The sequence below is a fragment of the Haliaeetus albicilla genome, chromosome 11 (assembly GCF_947461875.1).
Source record: "Haliaeetus albicilla chromosome 11, bHalAlb1.1, whole genome shotgun sequence".
In the NCBI taxonomy this organism is placed as follows: domain Eukaryota; kingdom Metazoa; phylum Chordata; class Aves; order Accipitriformes; family Accipitridae; genus Haliaeetus; species Haliaeetus albicilla.
Window position 1 is genome coordinate 15,759,519 of NC_091493.1, and position 12,673 is coordinate 15,772,191.

Genomic DNA, 12,673 nt, shown 5'->3' on the forward strand with positions numbered 1-12,673 from the left:
TATAAAGTAACATGTAAGTTTTAGACGAACAGCCACGTTTCACATTTGAAAATATTGTAAGGATTGAACTGGTCAATTATGTTTCTTACAGCTAGAAACTTGTAAATAATGCACACCTGTCTACTGACGGAGATTTAATATTTGATATATCCTCCTACTAAAACAGGTACTGAAGGGTATACACGTAGTTTAGAAACAAAGTCAGCATCTTTAAATTGGAATAGCAATAGCACTGTTTAGTAGAAGTTAAAAGTAGCTTCTGTTAATTACCCTGCTATGAGCAATTATTTATCAAAACATTTCTTGTAGCACCTTTCAAAAACCAAACGCGATAAATCACCTTTAAGCTATAACACAAACCAGCAAGTTCAGACACGTTTCCAAGCTACAGCTGTCAAATATTAGTCCAGACTTCCCAGTAACAGTGTACCAGGAACAATCAATCATTTACTGCGCAGCTTGATACTCTACAAGAGATACTACAAAATAAAAAAAGGAAAGATACATACATATACATGGACTAAATTACGATCCCTGTTGCAGGACTATATTGGGGAGGTTGAGGGAAGAAAGTTGATTACAAGAAGATCCTTCTCTTCCAAGTGGGATAAAGGGAAGTTTTGACTGAAAGGCAGGGCAAGGAAAAGAAAGGATAGGAGAGAGGTTCTAACCTGCTCCAGATTGGTCACCCAGGATCCTCCCCACTTGACTTCACCTACACACCACAAGCCTTATCTTTGTAAAAGTACAACTCGTTCCTCAAAACAATGTTCTTGGGAACTATTTAAATTGTATATGAGAAATTTCTCTTTGTCAAGTGACACTGAAATGATACATAAATAATAATGTAATTACTTTGTTGGCACCTTTTGTCTCCATTTCAGCAAGTTTCTGGTGGTTTTTAAGAGATTGCTGTAGAGTAAAAGATTTCCTTTATCTGTTCTGAGTTCCCATATGTACTGGAGAAGTCTGACAATTCTTCAACATTTTGGCCAGCTGGAATCTGATGAAATACCACTGAAATTATAAAGAGCCTTTTCTTTCCCTGTGGCTTCTCCAACATATCTTGAGTCCAATATAAATTCCAATGATAATTTTAAGAATGATAAAAGCTCTCTCCTTTCATGGTTTCAGATATACATTAAAATTTCAAAGAAAGAATCAAAGCCATGACATCGGTATCTGAAGATAAACTTTCCAAAGTTCAGGAGTGGGCAGCTCAACATAAAGACCAGGAATATTTGGAAAAACCCAGTTCACCATTTTGAGTGATTCCAAATATTGGAAAAATTAAGTTTAGGTCAATCTTCATTTTGAATATTTGAGATGCTTTTTGTCACTTCAATTCATAGGCAGCAGCATTATCTAGGTTCTTTACAATATTACAATCCATGGAGACATACCGTAAGAATGCTAGAGAAAGTACCTGACATGTTTTGTATTATGTACTGATATTATGTACCACTTGCACAGTACTTTCCAAGGAGGGTAACCAGCTCCATTTTAATGCACAGTTTTTATAAATAATGCAGCACAGAAATAAGTTTATGTAACTTACTTGCTTTATACAGCTTATTCCTGTATGATGCCAATTTAAAATGACTATTTTCTGATTTCTAATTTTTCTGTTTTTTCAATGTATTTTGCTCACCAGCTGTTAATAGTGAAGCGGATAAAGAGTTGCTGAATGTGTAAGTGAGGTGATAAAAGATCCTTTGGCACCATATGCATATAATACACTTAGCTTTCATTATAAAATTGGTCTCAAAATAAGCATTTTATCCAAATTCTTATTGGAGCACAAATAAGGTCTTTCCTAAAAATGGTTAATACACTACACTCCAGTAAGCATGTGTGCCTGCTATATTTCTGATATGAATTTTTTAAAGAGATGCACAGGCAAAAGTATCTTAAGCAATCTGACTTCATCCTAACATTTATTCCCAGTTTAAGATTTGTGTAATAGCCTGAGGAATCACTTTCTTAACTCTTCAGTAATAAAGAATCAAGAAACAGATATTTTTTTCAATTTCTTTCCATTACATTTTATGTCCACATTTAGATGTATCTGGCAAAATCTGAAAACTGACACCAATGTGAGAGTCCCCAGGGATTCACAAATATAATTTCCATGCCACTCTGAAAACCGAGAAAAAATGGAAAATGTGAGCTGTTATAAATTTGAGCTAATCTCCTCCTGCCATAACCTAAAATGATCGTCAGCAGCCAGGTAATCTTCTGGTATTCGACAGCATAAGAAGAGCTTGTCTATCTGAGCCTTAGTGGCTGGTAAGAATGTCAGCATCTCCTAAAATACTTGCACAAGTAAATTTCTTTGCAACATTTCAATTCTGCAGCTGCTTGCTTTTTACCTAGGAGGAAAAAAAAGCAGCTGCAGTGTAGAATTCCTGATCTTGGCAAGCTTATTTTCAGGGTTAAAAATAAAGCAGCTCCAATGTTATACTGAAGGTCAGTGACACAAGACCTGTAATCATCTTCAGTAAGCTTGCTTTACTCTTCTATTTATGTATCCTAAAATATCATTGATTATTTATGCAGAAATTAAATCAAACCTCATCCAATCACCAGGGGGGCATGAGTCAAAAATTGTTTAAAACTACCAAGGCATTTTTTGATTGGTCCCATTTTCCAATGCATTATACATCCCAAGTCTTATTGGAAGTTGATGGGATCTTAGTTTTTTGTGAAAATAAGGTGTTTAAAAAATTTCAGCTAAGGATAAAAGGCAAAGATTATTATTTCAAGATATGTTAAACACAAAATTAATTACTGTGATACCACTATTTTTAACTCTGAATTTCAGAATTCCAGCTATATTGCTATTATTTCCAAAAGCTTCATTTAATTTATATGCACTAATTTTAGCTCATATTACAGTGGAAAAAAACTGAACGAACCACTTGCTTATTTACACAAACTAGGTATGCATGTTTGGGGTTTTTTAACCTGATATTTGAATAAGAAAATTCTATAAAATGTGTCAAAGAATCCACGCATTAACGTTTCTAAGTCAGTAATATGGCTGTGTATCTGAAACAGCAGCACTGTAAATCCTACTTTTTTCCCAAGTCTGTGTTTGCCTTTAGCCTCCAGCTACTGGAATCAAGACATCATTTTTCTGAGGTATCTGTGTAAGCTTTTAGCCTTCCTGCTTTTTAACAAAAATTTGAAAATTGACCTGAATTTATATTACAATTTCAGAAAGAAATCTAAAGGAAAGAATCCTACATAAGAGGGTTTTTGGGTGCGTGGGAGAGGGTGTCATTTTGTTTTAACAGTCTTGAGGTTAATTTCAGGATCTCAGGGTTAAAGATCTCTTCATCAGTTTTGAAATAGTGTCAAAATCAGATTTCAGGTAATTATTCTATTTTGCCAACCCCTATTATGCTGCTGTCTATTTTCATTTTGATATGACCTTTCATTTCCTGTAGTGTTGTTAAGGCTACTATAGGGCTTTAACTTGCACATCCTTAGTAGATACAATGATACAGATGTCATGGACAAACTAATTCATGAGTCTTTGTAATGCTACAGTAGTATGCACAAGCAGCAGTAACCTACTACTAAAGGTAAATGATGAAACAAAATCATTTAGGCCAGACTAAAGTGACAGCAATACTATGGTGAAAGGAGATGAGGTTTACCACAGGTCGTACGGTGACATTTTTTAAAACCACTTGTGCTCCCCCATGGTGCATGAAGCAACTTAGCAATTCCAACAAGATTTTAGAAAACTTTTCTCATTACTACACATAGATGACATATACCATTTACACACATTGTTGTTTTTCTCTCTGATAAGGAATTCAGGTGTTGGCGGTTTTTTTAAACAAATAACAGGGCTAACACAGTGCTGTTACTGTTTTGACATCACTGTTTTGCTCATCTCTGAAGCTGGATGGCCACTGGTCGTGAAAGATTGAAGACAGTCTCGGGTGACACCATGAGCAATGTTTCAGAAGAGAGAAATAAATGGGAAAAAAAAAAAAAAGTAGTGTTGAAGTAACAGCAGGCAATCTGGTCATCAGACTACAGTGATTTCAAAACAGAATGAGAAGAAGAAAGGAGTTAAGAAAGGCAGCAACAGCACAAGAATTAGAAAGATTCATATAACCAAAGAGAAATATCAATAATTATGACAACCATCTTATTCTTCCTGTATGAAGGCCAGTACTACTAATCTTCTTGGCTGCAACTTCCCAGAAAGCGTATACAAGACTACAATTGCTGAATCAACATTTTCTTAAGCAAAGAAACATTGAAAGCCAGGGAAGTCCTGGGTCAGGCAAATCTCTCCCCGAGCTGCTGAAGTAATCAGTGCTCTGAAATAGATAAAATGATAGCATTAACTCTTGACTCCATTATTATAAAAAGCATTTTATAGAGGACTGTCTTCATTGGCTAAGGATGCTATGCTTCTAATCAGCCAAGATAAATTAGGAATAAACACTGAATAGTAAAATAGACACCCAAATGTCCAAATTCTTATTGGATCCTAGGATTTTATTTAGGTAAAAACTAATAAAAGCTGATGCTAACATGCATTTTTAGTCAATATTCTTGATGAACCTGAATTAGATAATAGAAATTTCTAAATAACTTTTAACTTTTCACAACACCTGAAACTATTGTTTGCTTTACAGCTCCAGTAACAGCAATAAAATGACCTACCATTTTCCAGAACCACCTCTCAGGCATTTCATACATGTTTACTAAACAAATGTCCAGTTCAGGTCCCCCATATGAACCTTTTAACTTCACTTAAAAGAACAGACAAAGGCTCAGTTGCCCTGCCTTTCAGTCATATGTCTTGCTAGCAAAAGTAGGACTAGAACTCATTAAAAGTCATTTAGTGTAAATCACAGTTCACATTTCTTGCACTCTCAAAACTAGCTTCTAACATGAGAGAGAGCGTAACTCACAAGATTGGACTTTATAATTCTTTTAATACATTTTATACTTCTCTAGTGCCATCCTGGTTTTACAAGCTTGCTGTCACAGTTTAAAAAAAAAAAAAAAAAAAAAAAGAGCTGCGTCTTACTAGCATTGCCCTGTCTGTAACAGAGTCCTATCACTAGTTATTGAGACAACGATCTTCAAGTTGTCACCAAGATCATGTAGCCTTTTCTTTTCAGTAAACAAGCTTGTTGAAAAATTGAGCTTCCTAGCCTTAGGCTGCTGAAAATAGGTCCCAAAAACACTGTGCTCCATTGCTACCGAAACAAACCATCAAAAAAAGGTAGTGTGCTTTAAAATCCTGAATGACAGCAGTCTACACAGATGTTCATCTGAATGCAGAATGACTTAGCTGGAACACAAGAACAGAAATAGTCCATGAGGCATCAGACCCATTAGGTACCTAAACCTAACGAACATTTGTCATGCTCTGACTGGTTCTGTGAAAAGCCCTGTCTGTATCCCAGGCAGGTGGAGCACAGAAAAGTGTGTGGCAGAGAGGCTGGAGCATCAGACCTCAAGTGATAGAGCTTCTCTTTGAGAGGTATGTCAGGTCATTTTAGGCCTCTCTTTCCTCTTCTGAATTCTGGATGATAATCCTGGCTCATACCACCCCTTCCTACAAGTCCTTTCAGTGTGCCATCTCAGATCAAGTTTCCTAGTTGTGGACATTCATTAATATAATTCTTTGCCAAGGTAGTAACCTGTCAGTAGCTAGAGAACAGTAAGCAATGTCAGGTTTCTATCTATCTTATGGAAAATATTTTTCTTCTGAGGTTTTAGTATTTCTTTACATAGCAGAGATGAATAACAATAATAATAATAATGCAACACTATTTTCAATTTATGACAGCTAGAAAGGGCTATAAAGTTAAGTCGTCTTGTCCAAGACAGATATTTTATGAAGAAGGGAAAACAACTAAGGAAGCAGTCACCGTTGCAGTGGATTGTTTTGTTAGGATAGCATGCTTTTTTTTCACCTCTTCTGCTTATATATATATTTATATTTATACTATAACTAAATATATGGAATTCACCAGGACATTTCATTTCAAAATTTAAATTTCCAACTATAGTTTCCCAGACACTCCATTTGCTCAGAATTATATTTTTCTACAGATTTCCATAGCAAGTAAAGACACGGCATCAAAAAACATTGCGTTATCTCTGAGGTGAGTTACAAGACCTGATATGCAAGTTGCCATGTTATGTTCTCCTTCTGCTTATACAACATCAGATACAGACAGAGTCCTCTCATCTTCACCAGAAAGCTTAACGTGCTTATCCTATAGTAAGGAGGATCAACTACAACATACCTAGCCATACAGTATATCACAATCAATATTATGGGACTGAATACTGTCTGCGAAAACTGTTTGCCACAACACTCCTGCCTGGGAATCATTCCCACTAGTGACTTTTCACAAGAAATATTATGGAAAAGAAAAAACAGGGCAAGGAGGTAGAATAAAGGACCACAAAATGTTACATTTTTGGACATCCAAAATACACATCAGACAAAAAACATTCACACCCTTTAAATTAGCTTGCAAGAGCCTAGCTAGTTAGAAAGAGAAAAATAATGAAAAATGTCATCATCTCATCCAGCTCACATCACTGACTTTAAAGGAGTGAGTACCCATTAGTTTGAATTTAGCACCAGAAGATTAACTAGAAGTGATTTGCTGCACTGTTTCCATGCATGTATCAACACAACTGAAACGATATTTGAATTTTTTGGTCAAATTCTGCTCTGTTCTGGATACTGAGCCCTTTCCAACCCTAACAAGGTGCTTCCTCTCCATTTCCAAGTGTATACTAATACCTTCAAGATTTCCTTAGCAGAGTTTATTTGTTTACACTTTCTTTGAAGCCTATCTGTTTCTCAAATCCCTTTTAAACAATTAATTAAATATTACACATTTTTAAAATATTCTTTTTAAGATTCCAGTCACATTCAGAAATTCATCTATCTTCAGGAAATGGTAGCACTGCATTGTTTACTCTACTGTAAACCAGCACTGAATTTTATCATGTCTTGGATTATTCTTTTTTAACACATACAATTAACTGTATATGTACTAGTGTTTTATTGAATAATTTGGTACTTTCACTGGTGTAAAGAGTAAATCCAATGAAGAAACAGTGATTACTGACAGATACTTCTAACTATTCATTCCAAAACCTTGCACTTTATTGTTCTTGTCTGAAAGAGCCCTGCATTGTAAGACATTGCCACATAAAAGATTTCTTTCTTCTGATTTCCACTTGCAATTAATCTGCCTAAAACATGCAACTTAACGGCATATTCATCCTCTTGTTATGCTTATTTGCACTATCCTCAGGTATTGATAAATGAAGTGAAATCCACAATCCTCATAAACTAAGATAACCCTGCTGTTTTACTGTATTTGATTATCAGGAACTTTGTTCAAATCTCTAAGTTTAAGGAGGAAACAGGCTGGATCCAAGTGGCTATTTTTGCAAACAAAATCAGCTTTGCGAAGAAACACTCTCCCAACTCTGCCATTTCTGCTTTGGCTATTGGAGTACTTTACCACCCACCTTTGATTTAATAGAGAAGCTACATGCACTCAGATGTCAAAATGTCTTTGTACTTGTGCTTTGTTCTGCTGTGCTGGAGGTTGGGTCAGAAAGCCTAAGACTTCTAGCTGGAGCAAGCTTTTTGATCTTCATGTGCCAGAGTACAGAATCACTCTCCTCTTTGGGGCAGTTGCTGCGAGACAGAAAATAATTCTGATGGAGTGGTTTAGAAGGTCCACAGTGAGTATAACAGGGCATATGCTGATGAAACAACAGTTGGAAGAGTTTCAGCTCAAGACTTGAAGCTGAAGCACAGCACTTTCACAAGTCACTTTTGCAAACATTCTTCCTAATAGTCATAGTTACGACAGAACTCCGCTGAAAAGAGATAACAGCTATACCCCATAAACTGTAGGGATTTTCTACTTCTGTGCATACATATTATGGCACTATGATGATAAGCCAGTTGGTTCTGTTCCATAAAAAAAACAAAAAAAATCCCAGCAAACAACAACAACAACAACAACAAAACCCCCTGAAACATTATTCCTATAACCTAACTAACCTTCTGCAAAATGTCTACAGTCCAGGACTCATGCTGCAATTCTTAGTTTGCATTGACACAGAGCTGACATGCTATATGCTTTAAAACAAAATTATGAGAAGCAACGCCAGTCAACATCAAATCTAGAGGAATTATTTCTAGACTGTATTTTGAGAACCCTAAATAAAAAAAGCCTTACAAGTGAAAAGTATTATTTGCCCATGTAAGAGCCCTAACACATGCCCTTGAAAACATTGAAAGCAGTTGCAAATATTCTGTTCTACATGTTAAAATTGTGTAATAATAAGCACCCAGATTTGTCAGATGTGTACCTAAGAAAAATGTTACATTAAAAGATTCCTATATTACATAAAATATTTTCTAATTATTTATTTGTAAACATCAGCAGGACTGATTCACCTTGCTGATCAGGCCAAACACACACTGAACAACCATGTATTTTTATTATAATACTTATGAGTTTCTCCAGCTCACCTTGAAGAGCATAAACTCTTAAAGGTTGGAGTTGCTATGAACAGATATTAATCTCTGTAATAGCTCTCACTATGATACAGATAGACAGAGTATCTATTCTTACATGAGTCTTCAGAGGATATCCTCCCCTGCATCTCTTCCCAGGACAGCACGCAAAGCGAAAAAACTTGGAGCATATTTTTGTGGCTAGTCACAGGCTTGGTACGCTTCAGGTTTTAAAATATTCCTCAGCTCAAGGCCTGGTTTCAGCTGGCTACTACTTAAAGCAGTTTTGGGAGCTATTCATATATTTTTCAGTAAAGGAACCCTATTATCAAAGAATTTGACAGATAATGCAAACACATGAGCAAGATTTGGATAATGCTATGGTTGGCAGGCCACAGGGGCTTACAGTTATAACATACGCTTTCATTAAATCAGATATTCACACAATGCATTTTCTGATGAGTAACTACTTTGGCAGGTATCAAAGACTACCTGTGAAAAACTGGTTAAAAACTAAGATTTTTTAAAAGGAAGCAATAGAGTAGGAACATTTGTGTTTTACTTCTTTCTAAACCACAGAAGTACTTGGGAAGTAAGGAACAAAGAACACATGGAGGGACACCAAACACCAATAAAAATAACTTCTTAAAGAAACTGAATTGTATCTCCACTGTTAACTTTTAAAGAATTTTATCTAGTTTTTAACACAGTTAAATACTTCAAAAATAGCACTTGGGCTGATAAAGAAAACAGTACTGAATTCCAGTCAACAGCTGTTAACTACACAGGGATACCTTGATTGACAAAACATGTCAGAGCCACCAAAAAAAGCTCCTGGTCAATGGTTGAATTCCACTGCTGAGTGAAACAAAAAGATTGTGACTGGCCCTATGTGAAGCTGACCCAGCTGAAGAAATCTGCAACTTTTCTTTGATAAAATCTGCGGTTTTCCTGCAGATACTTTTAATTGGTCAGTCCAGCATGACCTTTTCAGCAGCTGTTTTTTGCATATATTGGGAACTGGCCAGAAGAGGATATTTAAATGAAAGACATGCTCAAAAATAAAAATCCAGATACACACTTGGCAGCCAATATCCTCTTGTTGAAGAAAGAATTGTTCAGTGTCTTGTCCTGTCCTGTGGATGTCATTCTGTCGTTCAGATAGCTTAACTACCAGATGATTAGTAAAATGTCACTACTTTCAATGTTTTTGGAAATCATCCTTTTGGTAACCTCCACGATAGTCGTAAAGAGATTTTAAAATACAAATGATGATATAATTACCAAAACTTAGAGGAAGAAATAAATACGGAAATGTAAAGAACTTCCCCAGCTAGTCTTTTTTCCATTCAAGATCATCATCATGTTGAAGTTGTTCAGTTTTGCAAGGTCTCCACTTTCTTCTAGCAGGGACACTTAAAAGATATCTCTAGGTGGAACACTTTTGGACCATATAGATAATATCTCTTTAATATGAAATAAAGGTAAAGCAGACTTCCTGTCACCATCGGGAAAACTACAGATATTTCTGCACGTAATTATAACTCCTGAAATGTGAAAGGCAGTGACATTGAGATTGGAATTACAAAAGAAAGTAATTTGTAAGTAAATTGATCGTATCTTTAAAAGAGAAACAAGAAAGCTAAGATGTTTTGTCCCTAGACTTGTCTGTGACTAGGCCAAGAGTATTTGATTAATTTTTATACAGTTTCTTTTTCAAAATGCAAATTAAAAGTGACCTTTGAGTTGTGCTAGATTTAATGAAAGAGTGCATTCTTTCCCCAGTACTAAAAGGCAGAAAAGAAAACAGATGGGTGTGAAGAAAACATTGGTAAGCCACCAATCACTTTTATTTCTGTTACAAACTAATTACATTAAAGACTAAACCCAAGGCAGGCTGCAAGTTCAAGGTAAAAGAAGCAGAAAGGATTGGAAGAGGGAGCTGTTTCATTAAGGAAAAACAGATAAATATATTCATAATTTAAGTAAAGCTGGTACAGTATATACTTATATGGAAAGATACATGCTGCTAGAAACAAAGCGAGGCAGATTCTCATTATATGCTTCCTCAAAATGAAGAGGAGGCAGCAAGAAAAATTGGCTTCAAAAGTGTTCTCACTTTCTGCCCCTATCTAGCCTCCTGGCATAATCTTTGGGCATTTCTGGAAAGTGGGTGAATGAGCACTGTGATTGCATTACACCAGCATCTCGCCTTTTCCTACTTCTGCCTGGGCACAGAATACCTCCCAGGTTTCAGTGGTGTTGGAAGCACCTGGCAGAGACTGATTTACAAACAAAAGAGATCCTTGTCCTTTTCACTAGTAATGGATGGTTTCAGTTTTGATGAAAAAGCAAAAAGGAGATACAAATTCACTTTGTAACAAATAACTAATACTAAATTAGTACCATGCATTAGTAATAAACATTAAATGCATTAGAAATTGACTGAAATACCAGTTGTCACTGTGTCATCATCATCTAAGGGTATTTATCAGGGATCGAGGAAGGACTGGCCATATCCATGAATAGTGAGACTGTATCACACACAGCAGAGCCTCTGAAAATAATTTAGGGAACGTGGTGGGCAAGCAATTCAACAGAAAGTGCTAACATGATGTTAAAGCAAGATGGGTTAAAGTAATTGGGTTTATTTTGAGGGTTAAAGAGATAGGGAGAGGAAACTAATAGAGGAACAGAGTAGGCATAGAAAATTATTTTACTTCTGTTCATTCATGACATTAGATTAGTGCAAACAGTTTTGATGGCTGTATTTTTTAAAGCGTGTTGAAAAATTAGAAAAATGATGAAAAAAGAGCCACAGTCCATACTTAAGAATTGGACAAAATACCTCAGAGTGAGGGGTTTCACCAATACGATGCTTTTAGTTTATTAAAAAAATGACTGGGAGGCTATTTCATTACACTGCATAACTACCCTACACAAGGACAAAATACTAAATATTAAAGGGCTAATATTCAGCATTAATATTACAAAAGTAGTTCTCACAGCTGAAAGTGGAAGCCAGATAAAATTAGACACATTTTTTACCATGTGTTGATTAACAATTTGAACAGACCATCAGGTAAATCGGTGGAGTCTATGTTCTTGAATCAAGCCAGTGCTTTTCTGGAAGACAGGCATTAGCAAACACAACTTACTGAGTGCAGTTAAGGGATAATTATGTGAAATGTGAGGCCTGTGAGGTACAGAACATCAGTCCGTCTGAATAGTTTTGGACTGCATGAATCTATAAATGTGAAAAACAAGAGATTATCTGATTAAATATTAGAAAAGAAAAAAAAAATAATGAAAGAACCTTCGCCTCTGGACAGAAATAAGGCACTAAATTATCTCATATAGCTAAAAATGTCATATAATTATAAGCAAATGGAAACACTTAGGCCACATCAATCATTGCTGTTGCTATTGCTGTAAATAGAATTATTGTAATGCAAGCATGTATATATACACATCAACACATACAAAAATAGGCTATAGTTGGAATACTATTCAAACTCCTCATCCTTGTCAAACTTTTTGACTCAGACAAAATGGAACAAGTATACAAAGTTCCAGCTAAAAGCTCACAAAATCAGAAAGCAAATTTGTAATCTACCCTCCAAATAGGCATACACAGAAAGCACCATTAATTGATCAAAAGCTGAGTGCCAACTAAATGCCTAAACAGCACGAGAAAAGAGCACACGTTATGCATGTGTGTTGAATACATATGCACAGATCTAGACAGTTTGGGATCATAAAGTAATAAGCCTAGTAAAAGCAACAGGGGTGAAAGATATAGACCCATTCCCTTCAAAGAGAATACAGAAAGCTGAGCTAGAAAGACATACACAGTAGTTTTTCTTTTTCCTTTTTTTTTTTTTTAATATATAATGCTGTTCTTCATACCAGGGTTGATTACAAGATAACCACTGACTATTCTGTTTTCTCAAATAAGCATCTTGATGTGTACAAAGTGACAGACATCAGCACTGATCTTCTCAGCGTGCCTGTAACTGGACTCTGAGACAAGCCAGTCTACACCTGCTTGTCCACAGGATGCACCTCTGGTTCTTCTACCCTGAATCCACTAACAATACTTATTAGCTGTCTCCTTCCCTGAAAAGG

At 35.8% G+C, this 12,673-nt stretch overlaps 1 protein-coding gene and 1 long non-coding RNA gene across 2 annotated transcripts in view; both read right to left on the reverse strand.

The window, feature by feature from the left end:
* The window catches only part of LOC138687711 (uncharacterized), a 33,389-nt gene extending 24,687 nt beyond the window's left edge, over positions 1-8,702 (reverse strand). The window contains exons 1-2 of the long non-coding RNA XR_011326833.1: positions 7,543-8,702; positions 856-1,003 (exon numbers count right to left, since the gene is read on the reverse strand). This is a non-coding gene — a long non-coding RNA (uncharacterized lncRNA). The remainder of the gene's footprint in view (positions 1-855; positions 1,004-7,542) is intronic.
* Positions 1-12,673, reverse strand: part of LRMDA (leucine rich melanocyte differentiation associated) — a 694,168-nt gene that overhangs the window by 58,179 nt on the left and 623,316 nt on the right. The gene's annotated exons all lie outside the window — the stretch shown is intronic.